Here is a 22915-nt window from a genome sequence, read left to right as displayed (position 1 = left end):
GCCTTTGACCAGGTGCCACACATGAGGCTACTTAACAAGATAAGAGCCCATGGAATTATGGGAAAGTTACATACGTGGATAGAGCGTTGGCTGATTGGCAGGAAACAGAGAGTGGGAATAAAAGGATCCTATTCTGGTTGTCTGCTGGTTACCAGTGGTGTTCCACAGGGGTCCATGTTGGGGCCACTTCTTTTTACGTTGTACGTCAACGATTTGGATTATGGAATAGATGGCTTTGTGGCTAAGTTTGCTGATGATACAACGATAGGTGGAGGGGCCAGTAGTGGTGAGGAAACAGAGAGTCTGCAGAGAGACTTGGATAGATTGGAAGAATGGGCAAAGAAGTGGTAAATGAAATACAATGTTGGAAAGTGTATGGTTATGCACTTTGGCAGAAGAAATAAACAGGCAGACTATTATTTAAATGGGGAGAGAATTCAAAGTTTTGAGATGCAAGGGGACTTGGGAGTCCTCATGCAGGATATCCTTAAGGTTAACCTTCAGGTTGAGTCGGTTGTGAAGAAGGCGAATGCAATGTTGGCATTCATTTCTAGAGGAATAGAGTATAGGAGCAGGGATGTGATGTTGAGGCTCTATAAGGCACTGGTAAGTCCTCACTTGGAGTGCTGTGGACAGTTTTGGTCTCCTTATTTAAGAAAGGATGTGCTGACATTGGAGAGGGTTCAGAGAAGATTCACTAGAATGAAGAATTCACTAATATGAAGAAAGTTTGTCCACTCTTGGACTGTATTCCTTGGAGTTTAGAAGAATGAAGGGGAGACCTCATAGAAACATATCGAATGTTGAAAGACATGGGCAGAGTGGATGTGGCAAAATTGTTTCCCATGATTGGGGAGTCTAGTACGAGAGGGCATGACTTAAAGATTGAAGGGCGCCCATTCAGAACAGAGATGCAAAGAAATTTTTTTAGCCAGAGGGTGATGAATCTATGGAATTTGTTGCCACGGGCAGCAGTGGAGGCAAAGTCATTGGGTATATTAAGGCAGAGGTTGATAGGTATCGGAGTAGCCAGGGCATCAAAGGTTATGGTGAAAAGGCGGGGGAGTGGGACTAAATGGGAGATTGGATCAGCTCATGATAAAATAGCGGAGCAGACTCGATGGGCCGAATGGCCGACTTCTGCTCCTTTGTCTTATGGTCTTCAGAGAACTTGGAACCGTTTTGTTCACCTCACCTCATTGAAGATTAACTAATCAGTTCTCACTAACTGTTGGTCAGATAGCATGTAGCAGAGAGACGTATCAGTAGCTCTGTTGGTGACATACACACCTAGGACACCCGGTCTGAGTTCACCCACCGGTCCAGATCGCAACATTCAGCTCATTATTTCACCCAGATGTGTCTGTTTGGGGTGCACTGTATGATCTGTGAATCTATCAGCCCATTTGCTCTCTCGGATGCCATGGACCATTTTGACGAAGGATTAATGTGTCACTGCCACTCAATCAACAGCACTAATCAAAGGACTTCAGGGTGATTAGCATATTACTACTTGCGGAAACTTGTTGTGTGCAAACGGAACACCGTGTTCCCTATGATTCTACAGTACATGGGTTTTGAGATGCACAGAGGTCCTGAAATTAACTACAAAGTTCAGTCTGCATAGGAAATACAAATGCATCTGTACAGTGCTGTTGTAATTGGGAGTTAGCTGCCAATTCCTGGATTTTTCATTTTCTTTGAGACAGAAGACAGAAGATAGGCCCTGATTACTGGGTCTAGAACATTTCACCTCATCAATTCCTCCAAATCCAGAAATCCTGCACCTTGATTAAGTACATTAATGCTTCGGGGCAAGTTAATAACTAGTTTTTACTAGGACTGTCATGTCAATGTCATAAAGCTCCACGTTGGGATGAGGTCAAACTTGGAGAAGATTCTGCTGCAGATGCTGTTTCCCTGCAGCTACAACCCTTGTCCTTTTTGATGGTGGAGATTGTAGTTCATGGAGGCTTGATGCACAGAAACTAATCGACTTAACATCAGCCATACATCTTAGGGGTGTAGGTGGCATTAAGAGCACGCTGGAGGGAAGCCTGTACAGGTTAGAGAGAGTATGTGCAAACTACCTCCAGATAGCAACCGATGTCACAATCAAACCCAGGTCACTGGATCTGTGTTACGGGCTGGGAGTTGCTGTTGATTAGCCAAGTGTTACACTGCACTTGATAAATTTCTGTCCAGATCACTGTGATGAAGCAGAGAGAGTCTGGCAAACTTCCCTGATGTATATGCCCATCTGCTCATGTCCTCTGTAACAGCTCTGTCTGCAAAATTATCTGCAGCTTAATGTGAAAAAGACTGAGGAGAGCTAAGGTACCAGCGACCCCTGTTTCCATCCAAGGGGTCAGTGTGGACATGGTGGAGGATTACAAATATCTGGGGATATGAATTGACAATAAACTGGACTGGTCAAAGAATACTGAGGCTGTCTGCAAGAGGGGTCGGAGCTGTCTCTATTTCCTGAGGAGACTGAGGTCCTTTAACATCTGCCGGACGATGCTGAGGATGTTCTACCAGTCTGTAGTGGCCAGTGCTATCATGTTTGCTGTTGTGTGCTGGGGCAGCAGGCTGAGGGCAGCAGACACCAACCGAATCAACAAACTCATTCGTAAGGCCAGTGATGTTGTGGGGATGGAACTGGACTCTCTCACGGTGATGTCTGAAAAGAGGATGCTGTCTAAGTTGCATGCCATCTTGGTCAATGTCTCCCATCAACTACATAATGTACTGGGTGGGCACAGGAGTACATTCAGCCAGAGACTCATTCCTCCAAGATGCAACGCTGAGCGTCATAGGAAATCATTCCTGCCTGTGGCCATCAAACTTTACAACTCCTCCCTTAGAGGGTCAGACACCCTGAGCCAATAGGCTGGTCCTGGACTTATTTCATAATTTACTGGCATAATTTACGTATTATTATTTAACTATTTATGATGTTATTACTGTTTATTATTTATGGTGCAACTGTAACGAAAACCAATTTCCCCCGGGATCAATAAAGTATGACTATGACTATGAGTATGACTATGAAAAAGGCTGCCAAATCATGGATGCTAGTGAATGGACAATGAATGGTTTTGCTGTTAAAAGAACTGTTACTGCAACCACTAAAAATGCATGGATACTGTTTCTAAAACTGATTTGCAGTTTAGAGATAACTGGATAAACCTAGCACTACAATTTTTATCGGATAACAGAAAGGGAATCAGGTTGATTATCATAATATATCACGACCTTCGTTGTTTTATGGCAGTAGAACAGTGCAAGACATTAAAAATCACTGTAGGTTTAATTATATAGATAGATGAGTAGATAGACAGATAGATCAATACCTAGATAGATAGATGGTCAGACAGATTGATAGACAGACAAACAGACAAATAAACAGACAAACAAACTGACAGATAGATAGATAATCGATAGATAGATAGTGTTAAAGAGGAATAGTGAGCAGTATTCATGGGATCATGGACCATTCAGAAATATGATGGTGGAGGGCAAGAAGTTGTTCATAAAATATTGGGTGTGGCTCTTCAAAATCCTGTACCTCCTCCCTGATGGTAATAATAAGAAGAGGATATGTTCCAGATGGTGAGGGTTCTTTATGATGAATGCCACTGTTACATTGGGGAGTTGGGTGCAGACCAACAGAGACAGGCATGGAGATGGACTTGAACTTGACTGGAACACAGAGCCTGGACTTGGACTTGACTGGAACACAGAGCCTGGACTTGGTCTGGGACCCGGAGCCTTGACATGGACTGGGACTCGGAGCCTTGACTTGGACTTGGACCCGGAGCTTTGACTTGGACTGGGACTTGGAGCCTTCAAAACAAAACAATGACAGGCCACTAGCATCCCAGCTCGGAGCAGCGGCAAAACAGCTGGCAACACTCAGCTGGACACGAGACAACAAAAATAAACAACAACAGACGATACAGAATCTTGACGCGGAGAAGCTCATCTCTTATTCTTGGCAGCTTGGAAGACGGTCCTTTATTCTTGGTGGCTCAGAACATTCATCGCCGCCCTGGCTACGGTGATGGAACAGCCCTGAGTAGACGTAAGCTGGAATGTTTATGCTGCTGGTTTGGATGAGGATCAGGTGCCCTAATCAAGGAGCCCGGTGGAACATGGGGAAAAAGAAATTAACTGAAATGAGTAGTCAACGGACCAGACCATGACTGCCACCTTCTTGAGACACCCACCTTTTGAAGCTAAAAATGTTCAGATACAGTTTAGAACATTGAAGTACAGTTTAGAGGAAATTAGACAAAATTAGCACCATAATATGGGCTGAATTATGTCAGATAACTAAAATGAGTTAAATAAGTTACAAAGATAACATTATTATGTTCCTATCTTAAATGACCCTCTGTTTGATCCTTCGATAATGACTGCATGCCTTCATCTCCTCCAGAATCTCCATCAGCACAGGAGCACCACAGGGATGTGTGTTTAGCCCCTGCTCTACTCGCTTTATACCTATGACTGTGTGGCTAAGTACAGCTCCAACACCATACACGAGTTTGCTGATGACACCACTGTTGTGGGCTGTATCAAAGGTGGTGATGAATCAGCATGCAGGAGAGAGACTGAAAACTTGACTGAGTGGTTTAATAACAACAACCTCTCACTCAATGTTGATAAGAACTAGAAACTGATTGTAGGCTTCGAGAGAGGAAAACCAGAGGTCCATGAGCCGGTCATCATCCAAAGATCAGAGGTGGAGACGGTCAATACCTCTAAATTCCTGGGTGTCACTATCTCAGAAGACTTGCCCTGGACCCATCATATAAATATTATTGTGAAGAAAGCATCACAGCGCCTCTACTTCGTCAGGAGTCTGTGGGGGTTTGGCATGTCATCGAAAACCTTGGCAAACTTTTAAAGGTGTGCAGTGGAAAGTGTGCTGACTGGCTGCATTACAGCCAGGTATGAGAACACCAATGCCTTTGAGTGGAATATCCTCCAAAAGTTAATGGATTCGGCCCAGTACGTCACAAGTATGCCAACCATTGAGTACATCTACGTGAAACATTGATGTAGAAAAGCAGCATTTGCCATCAAAGGTCCGCACCACCCAGGCCATGGTCTTTTCTCGCAGCTGCCTCAGGACTTCCACCACCAGGTTCAAGAACAGTTACTAGCCCTCAACCACCAGGCTCTTGAACAAAAGAGGGTAGCTATACTCATTGAAGGACTCTGTTATATTGTTATTTCATGCTCGTTATTTATTGCTATTCACTTATATCTGCATTTGCACAATTTGTTTATAGTTAACAGTTCCTGATGTTTACAATTTACAGATCCTGTTTACAGTTACTGTTCTATAGATTTGTTGGGTATGTCTGCAGAAAAAGAATCACAGTTGTGTGTGGCGACATGTACTTTGATAATATATTTTTCTTTGAACTTTGAACTTTGAAACTGCACAAGTTTTTTGATCTTTAAGTCTGTAGGAAGGAAAACACACCATTCATTGTCTTGTGCTGAAATAGGACCTTTTAACTTGGCTAAATTGGCCATGAAAGATCTTTCAGGGATGTATAAAAATTCACCTGCTGTGGTCCGAATGTGCATCATAACTTTTGTGATGATGAAAGGAATAAATAATGTCTACAGATGGAAATATTACTTGGATATTTCTTTGCCTGCATCAGTCAGACTATTCAAGCAAACATTCAACAAAACCCTGCATGAGTATCTGATTATCTCTCTCATTTTGTAGAGTTCCTTATTGCTGGGTGCAAGGTTGGTTGAAACTTACAGGTCCAGCCCATGTCTACAGGGAAGCAAAGAGAGAGAAATTCATTTGGTTGCCAGAGCGAACAAGCATGGTGTTATTGACTGTCCACTTTGCTCCTGGTGTGTGGTTCCATCAATTTCAATATTTGCAATGTGTGTGAGTACAATCATCTGATAGAGTGATTTTTTTTTCTGAATGGCGCATTGAAACATGGTTCTTGGATAAATGATTCATAGATTCCTAGATATAACATGACAGGTTCTAATGGAGGAGATGGTCAGGTAGAGGAGATGGCCTGGTGCCTGCATAGATTGGAAGGGGAAGTGAAGTTCAGGGAAATGTGTCTTTCTCTTTACACTTCTGTATCTCTCTCCCATATCAGTTGCTGTGCTGTCTGACATCATGCCCTCTTGACCAAATCTTGTCCAAATGGTGGAGATCTCTTGAAAGACCCCATGAGACCATAAGACATAGGAGCAGAATTAGGCCAATCAGACCCACTGAGTTTGCTCCTCCATTTCATCATGGCTGATTTTTTTCTCTCTCTCAATCCCATTCTGCTGCCTTCTCCCAGTAACCGTTGAGGCCCTTACTAATCAAGAACATATCAATCCCCGCTTTAAATATACCCAGTGACTTGGCCACCACAGTGATCCGTGGCAATGCATTCCACAGATTCACCACCATTTGACAAAAGAAATTCCTCCACACCTCTGTTCTAAAAGGATATTCTTGTATTGTAATGCAGTGCCCTCTGGTCCTAGATCCCTCACTATAGACTCCCTCTCCATGTCCACTCTATTTAGGCCTATCAACACTCAGTAGGTTTCAATCAGATCCCCCTCTCATTCTTTTAAACAGTAGCGAGTCCAGGGCCAGAACTAGCAAAAGCTCATCATATGTTAACCCTTTCATTCTGGGATCATTCTTATGAAACTCATCTGAACCCTCTCCGATACTTGCACATCCTTTCTTAGATAAGGGACCAAAAACTGCTCACAATACTCCAAATGGGGTTTGACCATTGCCTTATAGAGCCTCAGCATTCCACCCTTGATTATATATTCTAGTCCTCTAAGTTCAGGTCTCCCTTTCCCTGAGGACTCCTATATTAATGCTCAGTATGATGGTGTTGAACAATACTCAATCAGTTTATGGCAATTCTTGTGACAATTTCCAGAGTCTCATTCTCTCTTTTCCTGGTACACCACTGGCGTTTAAGGCAACAATGAAAGTCCCTCATCTCTGGAGGTGTTCACGGCTTCCTTCATCGTATTAGTATCGATTTTCACTACAGCCAGGTGGAGACTCAGGAATACCATTGCACTGGGATGTAGAATTCTTCATTGCTGTTTCCATAACAATTTGTTTGGTTGTTTGCCTTGAGCTGAACCCCTGAACCCGGAGGATCAGTGGACCACTCTTAGTCTAGCCTCCACTCTTTGACCTGTTTGGCATGGGTGACCTTACCAAGAGCCAAAGCAAAAATTCTTGGCTCCAGCCAACATGGCTCTCCAGGTCAATGAGGCATGAAAGCCATCAAACCACAACAAGGTTGTGGTTCTCTTGGAGGAATTTCCAGAGTAAACCTTCTTCAAATGACAAGGTCTCCCAGATGTCTTTCCAACAACTATACCTGTGAATGGGATCTCTTGAAGTGTTGAGTGCTGCTTTAAATAGGACTTGGAATCAGGTAGTATGAGTAAGGGTAACAGATTTACTTTCTAATCACAAACAAGAGAAAATCTGCAGATACTGGTCATCCGAGCAACATACACAAAATGCTGGAGGAACTCAGCAGACCAGGCAGCATGTGTGGAAAAGAGTACAGTCGACGTTTTGGGCCAAAACCTTCAGCAGGACTGGAAGGCCACTGCAGAACTGGATGGATGGTTTCAGACAGCAGTGGTTTTACAATCCCTATTATTAATCAAGGCTTATTATTCCAGATTTATTGAATTAACAAAATTATAATTCACCTGCATCAGTGATGGGACTTGAACTCACATCTCCACATCACTAATATGAGAAATGCCCTCCAGTTGTTTAAATTTAGTTTTAGAACTTGGGCATAATTTATTCCCATTGATAGGATGATGGTGAGCTGCCTTGAACAACTTCAGTCCTTCTGGAGAAGGTGCTCCTCACAGATGTTGTTACAGAGGTGTCCAGGGATTGGACCCAAGATCCTGATACGTTTCCAAGTCAGGGCGGGTTGCGGTTTGGAGGGGAATCTGCAACTGGTCTTCTCTGCAGTAAAGTTAAGCCTGTTCTGTTAGAGTAGTGTGGGTTACTGCAGTTAATTTTGTAGATGATACATCCTGAAGCTGCCGTGGTTTATTTTAATTTAACTAGAGAAACAGCTTGGTAACAGGCCCTTGCGGCCAGCAAGCTCACACCACCCAATTATACCCATGTGACCAATTAACCTGCTAACCATTCATTTTTGGAATGCGGGAGGAAATTGAAGCACAGAGTCAGGGGAGAATGTACAAACTCCTTACAGACAGTGGCCGAATTTAAATGCTATGCAACCTTGTCACCCTACGTTACTGATTTGAACTTATTGCCCTGTCTAATGCCAGACCATAGTGTTTTTTGGAGATTTTTTAGTTCTTCTGTTCTTTCCTGTGGCATTTTGTTCTGTGATTGCAGGTGTGGAGAACGGTGGAGTTTACATGTAGCCTGCTTTTCTCACATGACAATTCAACCCATAAGTTAAAGGTTCCACAGGGAAGAATGTGGTGGGAGTGTTATTGCCAACTAACTTGCACTCGTTCTTCAGTTATACTTGGTTTACTTGTTCACAAGGAGACCAGCGTGGCCCCTATCATCACATTATTCTGAAGTCTGAACAAAGAAATACCATTTTTATCCAGAAACTATCTAGTTGAAATCAGACATAGATCCAATAGAAATGTTGTGCCCTTCTTAATCCCATCTGCTGCATATTTCAGAATCAATCTTAATACACATTTCAGATATTAAGAACCAATCAAATCCATTTGTTAAAGGCAAATAATACTTGAGAATAACATTAATAGAATAACTGACCAATAGTAAGTGGTGTCCCAGAATCCTTCATTTGCATCTTTATCTTGTCTTGGTATGCCTGGTGATCTGATTCCCTGGTGATCTTGGCTCCCAGGCTTAAACAGAAAGGGGAGTTGGGCTTTCAGGGCTGTGTTCAGCCTGGGTGACTGCACTACATCTGCACAATGGCTCAGTCAGATTATCATCGGCCTTACTGAACTGCCACACATAGAAAATGCAGTATAAAGCGTCTGCGCTCTGTTCTGCAAGCACAACATTTTAACCCTTTCCTTGTACAACTTCCACAGGGGGAAGAAATATTCCATGTGTTCAACGGGCTGCCAGTCAAACCGATGCTTGTAGATTGGATAGTGCTGAGTTTCTCAGAAGCTGTTGGTGCTGCATTCACCCAGGCAGATGGAAGTGATCTCATTACATATCTGACGTGCCCATTAAATACCTCGGGACATGCGTTGCTTGCCATTGAATGCCTAGCCATTTGATTATATGGTTGGTCTACTCAAGTTTTCTCCCATCTTCTTTGTGAACAGTGAACAGTAAATAAACTCTGCTAAATTAAAAACCATGTGAAGGAGCTGGCTTCATTAGCATAACCTAAACCAACCTCCTCTCTATTGGCTCTGTCTGCACTTTCCATCGCCTTTGGAAAGCAGCCAACATAATCACGGACTCCTTCCAAAACCTATCCTCCTCCCTTCCACCAGGACAAAGCTAAGAAAACTTAAGAACATGTTCCAGCAGGCTCAGGGACAGCTTCTGAGGTAATGCCTCAAGATAACTAAAGATGCTCACCATCCTGAGCTCTTCTCAAAGCAACACACACAAAATTCTGGGGGAACTCAGCAGGTCAGGCAGCATCAATAGAAATGAATGAACAGTTGATGTTTCGGGATGAGACCTTTCTTCAGGACTGAAATAAAAGGGGGAAGCAGTCCTGAAGAAAGATCTCGGCCCAAAACTTCAACTGTTTATTTATTTCCATAGATGCTGCCTAACCTACTGAGTTCCTCCAGCATTTTGTGTGTGCTGCTTTGAATTTCCAGTACCTGTAGACTGTCTGGTGCTTCTTCTCATGATTACCATCAGGGAGGAGGTACAGGAGCTTAAAGATGCACACTCAATGATTCAGGGAAGCTTCTTCCCCAACTCCATCTCATTGCTGAATGGTCTATGAACCCATGGAGTTTACCTCTCTATTCCTGTGTAATTTTGCATTATTCATTTCATTTTGTAATTTGTAGTAATGTTACGTCTTTGCACAGTACTGCTGCTGCAAAACAACAAATTTAATATCATATAAGTCAGTGATAATAAACATGATTCTGATTCTGACCTCTTATATACCAATGATGATCTCCCACTCTACCTTGTCATGATTCTCGTGTTTTATTTGTCTTCCTGCACTGCACTTTCTTTGTAACTGTAACACCAAATTCTGCATTCTTCTATTTCCTTTTATATTTATCTCAATATACTTATGCATAGAATGACCTGTTGGATTGCAAGCAAATAAAACTTTTCATTGTATTTCAGTACATGTGACATTAAATAACCAGTTATCAGTTACCACAAGACAGCAGCATAAACATAAGTAAATGAACCTACATTTCATCTCCTTGATATTTCTTTACCTCCATTTAAATCTTCTGAGTTAAATTCACACCCACTATCATGAAACATTTCCTGGCAACCGCAGTGGTTCTTTTTCAAGAGAAGTATCATTTTTGCCAAATTTATTTAGACAGTAAATCTGCACTGTGAAGTTGGCTTGGGGATTATTGTTGGTCTTGATGCTTTATTCAACATGAAGCCCTTTGCACTTCTGTTTTATATTCACCTGAGAGGACAGACAGGTTTATGCTTCAATGTCTGATCTGAGAGACATCAGTGCTGACAGTGAAATGCTCCCTCAGGACCTCACTGGCATGCTAGTCTAGATTTGCTGTATTTTTATTTGGAGTGGTCTCAAACCTTCGAACTCTGAGATGTGAGCGACACCCCTTGCATTGGCCAATAACCCTGAGATGAAATACTGTCTGCATTCTTTTCATATTCTGATTCTTTTAAATAAAGCTTTCTCCTTTCAGTGAATCTTCTATTGCTTTCAGACAAGAGGTGTAGAATCCTTAAAACAGAGACTGGTTACATCATGGAAGGAGGCTGTTTGGTCCATCAAGTCAGGTACTTACATTGACCCTTTTGAACACTATAGTTATATCTGTTTTTTTCTATTACCACCTGACAATCTATTCTGGCTCATAACTATTCACTGTGTTATATGCATTTTCTTCATATCACTTTTGGAGTGTGTTCTGCTCCTCTCTCCTCCACTTTCAGACTAAATGGAGTTCTTGTCTTCAGCCCATGAGCCTAATGTTTGGGTCCTAATATCACGAGTACCAATTGGTGAGCCAACTCTCAAGAAGTCTTGACATTTGACATCTAGATTTATTGCGTTATTGTCTAATCCTTATGGTGGAACTTTAATCATTATGACACAAACCCATTAAACTGGTAATTTTAATGCATTTAATGTCTCTTAATAAATATTGACTAACACTCAAAGATACTGGAGGAGCTCAACAAGTCAAGCAGCCTCTATGGAGTTGAATAAGCATTTGACGTTTCAGACCAGGACTTTTCATCAGGACTGGAAGGAAGGGCACAGAAGCCAGAATAAGAAGGTGAGAGGAGGGTACAAAGCTGGCAGGTGATAGATGCGACCATGTGAAGGGGAAGGTAGGTGAGTAAGGGATGGGGTATAATGTAAGATGCTGCGAGGTGATAGGTGGAAGAGACAAAAGGCTGAAGAAGAAGGAACCTAATAGGAGAGAGCCATGGGCCATGAAGTAATTGGAAGGGGAAGGGGAACTAGAGGGAGGTGATGAGCAGGTGAGGAGAAGAAGGGAATGGAAAAAGAGAGAACAAGGAGGGAGCAGCAGTTACTGGGAGTTAGAGAAATCGATGTTCTTGCCATACAGTTGGAGTCTACCTGATAATTATTCCCTGATTTGAATGAGACTTGCACTCTTCCCATATTAGTTAGCATTACAAAGGACCTTAAAAAGTTGTGCCTGTAATGTTGCAAATAAGAAGCTGAAAACTTTATGTAATAAAGGAATCTTGACCATTGTAACTCAATAGCTGGCAAAAAAAAATTGGACAATAGAGCTCAAAACCAAATTCTCTTCCTGTGTCAACACATGAACAAAACTAATGAGGAGAGCATAGCTGTCAAATCTCCATGCAGATATCCCTCTGGGTGAACTGAGACAATAAGTTATTAAATATACTTAAAATTAGAAGTAATTTGCATTGTACCCTAAGCTAAAATAAAAGCCTCAGATGCAAAAATATGTGCTTAAAAATTCAGTGTTCTTCCAGACCAAATGCAGGCAGGTTTGCCAGAGCTGTTGGGGAGAGATTAAACTAAGCTGCAGGGGAGCTGGGAAATGGAGTGATAGGGCTGAGGATGGGGTATACAAGTTGATGCAGTGTGTGGTCAGTCTGTCAGGAAGGACATGCAGATGATAGGGCAAAATTGCAATCAGTGAGATGAGGTAAAGTGCAACATGGGGTCAAAATCGAAAAGCGTGATGAATACGGGGCTGAAGGTATTGTATTTGAATGCACACGGTATGCAGAATAAGTAGATGATCTTAAACACAAACGGAGACCTTCTATTCTCAGCCGCTAAACATTATTCCCAGACCCCATACCACTCGGTTTTACCTCCTCCCAAAGATACACAAGCCTAATTGTCCCGGTAGACCCATAGTTTCTGCCTGCTCCTGTCCCATCAAACTTGTATCTACCTACCTGGACTCCATTTTGTCACCCATAGTCAGTCTCTCCCCCCCTACATCCGGGATACATCCCATGCCCTGCACTTCTTCAATAACTTCCAGTTCCCCAGTCCCAACTGCTTCATTTTTACTATGGATGTTCAATCCTTATACACCTCCATTCCCCATCAAGAAGGCCTCAAAGCCCTCCGCTACTTCCTGGATAATAGACCTCACCAGTTCCCCACCACCACTATCCTCCTCCGGTTGACGGAACTGGTTCTCACACTTAATAACTTCTCTTTTGGCTCTTCCCACTTTCTTCAGACTAAGGGTGTAGCTATTGGAAGTGGAATGGGACCCAGCAACGCGTTGGTTATGTGGAACAGTCTGTGCTCCAAACCTATTCTGATACTGCTCCCCAACTTTTCCTTCGCTACATTGCTTCCTGCACCCATGCTGAGCTCGTCAATTTCATCGACTTTACTTCAAACTTCCACCCAGCCCTTAAATTCACTTGGTCTATCTCGGACACTTCTTTCCCCTTTGTCGATGTCTCGGTTTCCAACTCTGGAGACAGACTGTCCACTGACATCTTCTACAAGCCCACTGACTCTCATAACTACCTCTACTTTCCCTCTTCCCACCCTGCCACATGCAAAAATGCCATTCCCTATTCCCAGTTCCTCCGTCTCCGCCGTGTCTGCTCCCAGGATGAGGCTTTCCATTCCAGGACATCTCAAATGTCCTCTTTCTTTAAGGATCATAGTTTCCCTCCTACCGTCATCAATGATGCCCTCACCCACATCTCCTCCATTTCCTACACTTCAGCCCTCACCCCATCCTCCCGCAACCACAACAGGGACAGAGTTCCTCTTGTCCTCACCTACAATCCCACCAGCCTCCGGATCCGGCACATTATCCTCCGCAACTTCCGCCACCTTCAACAGGACCCCACCACTAAGCACATCTTTCCCTCTCCACCTCTCTCCGCTTTCCACAGGGATCAGTCCCTCCGCGACTCCCTTATCTGCACGTCCATCCCCACGGATCTCCCATCCGGCACTTATCCCTGTAAGTGTAAGTGCTACACCTGTCCCTACACCTCCTCTCTTGCCACCATTCAGGGCCCCAAACAGTCCTTCCAGGTGAGGCAACACTTCACTTGTGAGTCTGTTGGGGTCATCTATTGCATCCGGTGCTCCCGGTGCGGCCTCCTCTACATCGGTGAAACCCGACGCAGATTGGGGGACCACTTCGTCGAGCACCTCCACTCCGTCCGCCACAACAGACAGGATCTCCCGGTAGCCACCCACTTCAACTCTGCTTCCCATTCCTATTCATATATGTCCATACATGGCCTCCTCTACTGCCATGATAAGGCTAAACTCAGGTTGGAGGAGCAACACCTCATATACCGTCTAGGTAATCTCCAGCCCCTTGGTATGAACATAGAATTCTCCAACTTCCGGTAATTCCATCCCCCTCCCTTCCTCTATCCCTATTTCACTCTGCCCCCTCCCCCAGCTGCCTATCACCTCCCTCATGGTTCCGCCTCCTTCTTCTAGTACCCATTGTTTACCTGCCTATGACGTCCCTGCTTCCCCTCCCCCATCCCTTTGTCTTTCAAACTACTGGTTTTTCAACTGAAACTACAAGCATTCTTCAAATGCTTCCCCCTCCTTATATCTTCAGTCCTGATGAAGGGTTCCGGCCCAAAACGTCGACTCATCATTTCCACTGATGCTGCCTGACCTGCTGAGTTCCTCCAGCGTGCTGTGAGTGTTTTTAAGTAGATGATCTTGTAGTACAGTTAGAGATTTGCAGGTATGATGCGGCCATTGCTGAGATGTGGTTGAAAGAAGATTATAGAGTTTAACATCCAAGGATATTGAAAGGACAGGCAGGTAGGCAGAGAGATTGGGGAGGCTCCGTTGGTTAAAAATGAAACTAAATTCTTAGAAAGAGGTGACGTAGATGTAGACCACAGATTCGGCAGCACAGCAAGTACAACAATTGTGCTCCTGAATATGCACACATCAGCTAATTATTATTTCATTGTGATGGTATTTTACTCCGTTCTTTTTGTTGTAGTACTTGTCAAGACTTGAGCAAAGCACAGCAACATTTCACTGCCTGCTTGCATTCGGCCTTGCCTGAGAGATTGGATTGTCAAGTCAACTGACTCTGATGACTAGTGGTATTCGTTTTATATTTAGTTATTCCTTTCAGCTGCAGTGTTGGCTTCATTTTCCCTTTGAGAATTTTAATTAGCGGCTCTGTTTTGGCCTAGCGTTTATTGATTTATTTTCCCTCTAACTCTGTTCACATTAAAGTCTGTGAACTATTGACCTGCTTCAGTGTCTTTCGCTCTGCACTTGGGCCATATTCGAACATAGTGATACCTTGTGGGTAGAGTTAAGAAACTGTAAGGATAAAAAAACCCTGATGGGACTTATATTCAGACCAGCAAACAGTAGCCAGGATGTGGAATATAAATTTCAATGGGAAATAGAAAAGGGCTGTAATATGGGCAATGTTACTGTTGGATTTTGTGAATAAATTTTTGTACTTAACAAAAACCTCAGCCTTTTACTTCCATTACGAACAAATCAAAAACAATTGCATTACGCTGATGTCATTGAGTCAAACATAGTCTCTGAAAGTGAACACAGCTCAATGATAGTGTTTGTGAATTATGTAGAACAGTTTATATTATGAAAAATATCTCACACCCATTATATTACCATATATTAAAATAGTCATGGGGGAGTTCAACATATATTGTAAGTAGGTTGGGGAAATCCGGTTGGTGCAGGATCCCAAGAGGGAATTTGTGGAATGGCTACAAGATGGATTTTTATAGCAGCTTGTAGTCAAGCCTACTTGGGGAAAGGCAATTCTGGATTGGGTATTACATAATGAACCAGAATTGATTAGGGAGCTTATGGTAAAGGAACTTTTGAGAGGCAGTGATCACAATATGATAGAAGTCACCCTACAGTTTGAGAGGGAGAGATAAAGTTAGATGACTGAATGTTACAGTGGAGTCAAGAGAGTTACGGATTCATGACAGAGGAACTGGCCAAAACTAATCGGAAGGGGACTCTAGTAGGGAAGGTGACAGAACAGCAATAGCTGGAGATTCTGGGGGCAATTTGGAAGGCGCAGGATAGGTACGTAACAAAAATGAAGCTGTATTCTAAATGGAGAATGAGGCAATCGTGGCTGAGAAAGGAAGTCAAGGCCAGCATAAAAGGAAAAGAGAGGGCATACAGTATAGCATAAATTTGTGGGGGAAGTTAAAGGATTGGGAAAATTTTAAAAACCAACAGAAGGCAATTGATAAAAAAAAGAGAGAAAAGATGAAATATGAAGATAAGCCACTCAGTAATAGCAAAGAGGATATGAAATGTTATTTTAGATATATCTAAGGTAAAAGTGAGGTAAGAGTGGATATTGGATTGCAGAAAAATGAAGCTGGAGAGATAGTAATGCAGGACAAATAAATAGCTGATGAATTAATAAGTATTTTGAGTCAGTGTTCACTGTGGAAGATTCTAGCTAATTGCCAGAAATTTCAGAGTGTTAGGGGCAGAAGTGAGTGTAGATGCTATTACTAAAGAGAAAGTGCTTGAAAAACTGAATGGTCTGAAGGCAGATATGTAAGTAACCTGGACCACATGGACTACACCCCAGCTTTCTAAAAGAGGTAGCTGAAGAGATTGTAGAAGCATTAGTAATGATCTTTCAAGAACCATTAGATCTTGGAATAGCTCTAGAGGACTGGAAAATTGCAAAAGCCACTCCACTCTTTAAGAAGGGAGGGAGGCAGAAGAAAGGAAATTATAGGTCAATTAGCCTCATTTTAGTGGTTGGGAAGATGTTGGATTCAATCATTAAGGAGGTTTTGGAATACTTGGAGGCACATGATAAAGTATGCCAAAGTAAGCATTGTTTCCTTAAGGAGAAATCTTTCCTGACAAATCTGTTGGAATTCTTTGAGAAAATAACAGGCTGAATAGACAAAGGAGAGTTAGTGGATGTTGAATACTTGGATTTTCAGAAGGCCTTTGACAAGATGCCACACATGAGGCTGCTTAATAAGAGTTCTACGTTATAGGAAAGATACTAGCATGGACAGAAGATTGCCTGATGGGCAGGAGGGAAAGAATCGGATTAAGGGGATGTATTCTGGTGGTCTTCCAAAGAGGTCGGTACTGGGACTTTTTTTTCACAATATATGTCAACGATTTCAATGACAGAATTGATGGCTTTGTGACTAAGTTTCCAGATGATACAAGGCAGATGGAAGCTCAGGTAGTGCTAAGGAAGCAAAGAGTCTGCAGAAGGACTTGGACAGATTGGGAGAATGGGCAAAGAATTAGCAGATGGAATACACTTTAGTGAAGTGTATGGTCATGTACTTTGGTAAAAGGGATAAAGATATAGACAATATTCTAAATGTGGAGAAAATTTTGAAGTCTGAGGTGCAAAGAAACTTGGGAGTCCTTGTGCAGGATTCCCTAAAAGTTAACTTGCAGCTTGAGTTGGTGGTAAGGATGGCAAATGCAATGTTAGTATTCACTTCAAGAGGACTAGAATCTAGAACAAGGATGTGATACTGAGGCTTTATAAGGCATTGTTCAGACTACATTTGGAGTATTCTGAGCAGTTTTGGGCCTCTTATCTAAAGACTATGTACTGGTATTCGAGAGGAGGTTTACAAGAATGACTCCGGGAACGATATGAGGAGCGTCTGATGGCTCTGGGCATGTACTCACTGAAATTGAGAAGAATAAGGGATGATCTCACTGAAATCTATCAAATATTGAAAGGCTTGGTCGGAGTGGATGTGGAGAAGATGTTCGCTATAGTGGGTTGGTCTAGGATCAGAGGGCACAGCCTCAGAATGGAGGGATGTCCATTTTGGGCAGAGATGAGGAGATATTTCTTGAGCCAGAATTCATTTCCATAGACAACTTTGGAAGCCGAATCATTAAGTATATTTAAAGCAGAGGTTGATAGTTTCTTGGTTAGTCAGGGCATCAAAGTTTATGTGGAGAAGTCAGGAGAATGGGGTTGAGAGGGATAATAAATCAGCCGTGATGGAAAGATGGAGCAGGTCAAATGGCCTAATTCTGCTCCTATGGTCAATTGAAAATGAAACTAGATCAATTGAAATGACTTGGAGCATTTGGCAGCTTTGGACCTGTATTCACTGGAATTTAGAATATTGTAGGAGGATCTCATTGAAACCTACCGAATGTTGAAAGGACTAAATAGGGTGGATGTGAAGTGGATGTTTACAATGTTGGGGTATCCAGAACTAGAGGGCACTGCTACCGTGTAATTGAGAATCTCCGGAGGGGAAGGCCCCAAATGCTCAGCTTTGCCTATTGCTGGCGGCCGGGGCTGGGGTTGAAGCGCTCGGCAGAGATGGTGCTCGATGCTCGGTGTCGGAGGGCTGGTCGGAGGCTCGAAGTTTTCGGATCGACTCAGAGTCGGACTGTGGTCGGGTGCTTCCAGGATGCTGCATCGGCAAGTTTTCAGCGCTGGAAGCTCATGGTAGGGAGAGTTTTCTTCCTTCTCCCATCTGCATGAGATGATGGGACTTTCGAGAGACTTTGAGACTTTTTTTTACCGTGCCCATAGTCTGTTCTTCATCAAATTACGGTATTGCTTGCCCTGTTGTAACTATATGTTATAATTATATGATTTTTGTCAGTTTTTCAGTCTTGGTCTGTCTTGTGTTTTTGTGATATCACACTGGAGGAGCATTGTATCATTTCTTAATGCGTGCATTACTAAATGACAATAAAAGAGGACTGCGTGTCCTCATAATCTAGAGTGAATGACTGTTCAGATGGAGTACCTGGATAGTCTTATGTATCTCTCAGTTGGGTTTAGAACCTTTTTGCTACCATCATCATGTCCTGAGAGATAACTTGCTTTACTGGACCCTAAGCCCAGATGTAGACGACTCTGCCCACCTAACTCATTCTGGTATTTATTCATCAGGCAGGTTCCCCACTATTCTTCATCTCCTCAATGTCTACCCAGAGCCTCTTATATATAGAATTATTTAGCTTCACTTTAAATATATCCATGCAGCTCTCCTAAACTACTGCATATTATAACAAACCACATATTCTTTCTGCACAAGAATATGGGAGGAAATAATTGATGAGAAAGACAAACTTAATGTAGCCATTATTATGCATATACTTTTCAGCAGCTATATTGGAGTGTTTGGTTAAATTGTTAGACTAGAATGAAACTCGGAGGTAATTACAATAGGAAAGCTGACATGGTAATGTAGTGGTTAGCTTAACACTATTAAAGGATCAGCTATAAAATCAGTGTTCAATTTTACCTGCTGTCGGTAAGCCATACACTTCTCCCCATGTCCGTGTGGGTTTCAGCTGGGTGCTCTGGTTTCCTCCCACACTCCAAAAATGTACGGATTGGGGTTAGTGACTTGTTGGCCTGCTACGATAACGTGGAACTGTGGCAACGCTTGCGGGCTTCCCAACACAATCCTCACTGATTTGATTTGACACAAAATGATACATTTTACTGTAATTTTTGATGTATATGTAACAAATAAAGCTAATTTTTAAGATATTTGGACTGTTGACTGGGAGATGCAGGTTCAAGTCCCACCATGGCACCTGGGTATGTTAAATCTAAGTAACTAACTACATTAGGAGTACAATTAGTAGAGCTGCTCCTTACAGCTTCATTGAATCAGTTTTATCCTGACCTCGGGAGACTGTGTGGAGCTTTTACGCTTTTCTTGTGTCCAAGGGTTTTCTTCTGGTGCTCTGGTTTCCTTTCGTATCTCAATCATGCCTAGGTTGGGAGGTTAATTAGCCCCTCTAAGTGGTTCTTAGTGTATAGATGTGAGCAAGTCAAAGAGCATTGAAGAGAGAAGAGATTACAGTGAGACTGAAATTTATAGGATTGACCTGAGAGCAAAGACTTGATTAGTCATAAAGTTGTATGAAAATATGAAATATGAAGAACATTAAATACCTTTCTTGGCATAGATAAGTTACAATGATAAACTTTTTCCTGTGGTATAGGTTCAAAGTTCAATGTTTAACATTCAAAGTAAATTTATTATCAAATTACTTATATTTTAATATATACTACATTGAGATTTGTTTTCTTGCAAGCATTTAAAGGAAAATAAAGGAATGCAATAGAACTTATGAAAAACTATAAATAACAAACACTGGCAAAGCATGCAAATAATTATAAAAAAAAATAAATAATACTGAGTTTTAGTCTTTGAAAGTAAGTGTGGAGTCAGTTTAGCAATGAGGTGAGTGAAGTTATTGAAGCTGGTTCAGAAGCCTAATAGTTGATAACTGTTCCTGAACCTGACGGTATGGGACCTAAGGCTCCTGTACCTCCTGTCCAATGGTAGTTGCAAGAAGGGAGCATGACCTGGATGATGGAAGTACTTGATGAATGCTGCTTTCTTATGGCAACGCTCCCTGTAAGTGTGCTCAGTGATGTGGACAGCTCAGCTGGGATCGATTGGGCTGAATCCATCCACCACATTTTGTAAACTTTGCTGTTCCTGGGCATTGGTGTTTCCATATCAGGCATGTCTAAGATGCCTAAGAGTACAGATTTAAGGTGAGGAGTATGAGGGAAGAATTGCTCTATTCAGAGGATGGTTGCAATTTGAAATGAACTTTTGGTGAAGGTGATGGAGGTAGGAACGCTCACAACACTTTAAGAAGCATCTGGATGAGCACTTTAATGACCAGAGCACAGGAGACTATGGATCAATTGTGGGTCAATAAGGTAAGCATCAATAAGTACATGATAAGTCACTGTAGACATGGTGGATAAAAGGGCCTGTTTTGTTTGGTATCACTCGATGCATCAGTGACTCATTGACCTGGGCTGCTACTGGAATGCTGTATGAAAAGCCAGATAATGCTCTTCAGGGTGAGAAATCTGACATTGTTAATCATGTGACCTGTGCCTGAGGGCCTGTCCACGCTGGCCAATGTGGATGGCTGGTAGGTGCATTCTGAAATGGCCTAACAATGATCTACACATCTCAGTGTCAAATAAAGTTGAAAATAAATAGGGCTAAATGTGTGAGTAAATGCACTAAATGCAGGTATAATTCTGAAATTATTATTATGTTGTTATTGCAGAGTCCTTGTGATCATAGGCTGGAAATTAGGACTTGCAGCATTCCATGAGAATTTGGAGTAGGTCACTTTGCACCTCATTCCCGTGGTACCATTTAAATGAAAATGTTGAGTTGATTGTCATACGACAATAACTGTGTGGCTTAGGCTCAGCTCAAATGCCATCTAAAAATTTTCTGATGACTCAGCACTATTAGCAGAATTTGAGATGGTGATGAGAAGGTGTACAGGAGCAAGACAGATCAGCTGGTTGAGTAGTGTCACAGCAACAACCTTGTGTCAATGTCAGTAAGTCCAAAGAACTGAGTTTGGACTTCAGAAAGATAAGGTGAGGAAACACACACCAATCCTCATCGAAGGAGCAGAAGTGGAAAGGGTGAGCAATTTCAAGTCCCTGGGTGTCAACATCTCTGAGGATCTGTCCCGGGCCCAACATATCAGGGCAATTACAAAGAAGGTATTTCAGTGGCTATACTTCAATAGGAGTTTGAGGAGATTTGGTATGTCACCCAAAACACATGCAAATTTCAACAGATGTACCGTGGAGAGCATTCTAACTGACTGCATCACCATCTGGTATGGGGGGGGGGGGCACTGCATAGGATCAAAATAACCTGCAAAAAGTTGTAAACTCATTCATCTCCATCATGGGCACTAGCCTGCCCAGCATCCAGGACATTTTCAAGGAGTGATACCTCAAGAAGGCAATATCTATCACCGAGGACATGCCCTCTTCTTATTTACTACCATCAGGGAGAAAGTACACATAGCTTGAAGACACACACTCAATGATTCAGGAATAGCTTCTTCCCTTCTGCTATCAAATTTCTGAATGGACATGGAAATCATGAACTCTACCTCACTACTTCTTTTTCTCTTTTTGCACTGCTTATTTCATTTAACTTTTTAAATATATATACTTATTACTGTAGTTTATAGTTTGATTATTATGTTTTGCATTGTACTGCTGCTGCACAACAACCAATTTCGTTACATATGCCCGTGATGTTAAAGCTGATTTTGATTCTGATTTGCACAAGTGCATACGTACATAATTGCAATGAAAAAGTTACTTGCAGTAGCATCACCCTAAAGAGCATCAGAGACATAACATTCACATAAAAACATAAATTATACAGAGTCTTCACAAGAAAAAAACACAATTAGAACGAAAGAACGAAGTCCATTGTAGTGTGAAATTGTTATGTTGTTGCTACACTGAAGTAATGATTAGAGTTCTGGCAGATCAAAGTAATGATTAGAGTTCTTCAGATCAAGAACTAAATGGTTGAAGGGAAGCATCTTTTCGAGACACTGGTGGTGTGGGACTTCAGGCTTCTGTACCTTCAACTCCCTGGTAACCATAAAGAGAGGGCATGGCCCGGATGTTGTAAAGGATGTTGCTGCCTCCTTAACTTCTGCACCACTTTGCTCTGATAACCTGATACCCCAAATTCCCTTAATATTCCAAAATCTTAAATATACTCAGCGACTGTGCCTGCACAGCCCTCTTGGGGCAGAGAATTTCAAAGATTCATCCCACTCTGTGTGAAAAAAACTTCTTCTCATCCTGAACAGCAGACCTGTTGTCTTGACATGTTGACCCCTGGATACCCCAGCCAGCTTCACCTTGACCGTGTTAAGTTTTGGAGAAGTTCTGTGCATTTCAATTACATCACCTGTGGCTGGAATACAAAAATAAAGAAACTTCTGCACTTATACAGGAGGTTGTTGGGACCCGGAACAAGGCTTGCGTTATACTTTGGTAAGAAAGTGGGTCAGTACAATCAATACCAGTAGACTAAATTGTGAATCTTAGATATATGAGTTTACTGGTAAGAAATTTAACTTATCTTTTACTTTACTTTATACTTTATACTTTATTGTTGCCAAACAATTGGTACTAGAATGTATAATCATCACAGCAATACTTGATTCTGCGCTTCCCACTCCCTGGATTACAAATATTAAATACTAAAGATATTAAAAATAGTTAAAATTAGTAAATAGTAAAAAATTAAATTATAAATCGTAAATAGAAAATAGAAAAATGGGAAGTAAGGTAGTGCAAAAAAACCGAGAGGCAGGTCCGGATATTTGGAGGGTACAGCCCAGCTCCGGGT

Source organism: Mobula hypostoma, chromosome 18 (genome assembly GCF_963921235.1).
Source record: "Mobula hypostoma chromosome 18, sMobHyp1.1, whole genome shotgun sequence".
NCBI classification, from domain to species: Eukaryota; Metazoa; Chordata; class Chondrichthyes; order Myliobatiformes; family Myliobatidae; genus Mobula; species Mobula hypostoma.
This window is presented reverse-complemented; position numbering follows the sequence as displayed.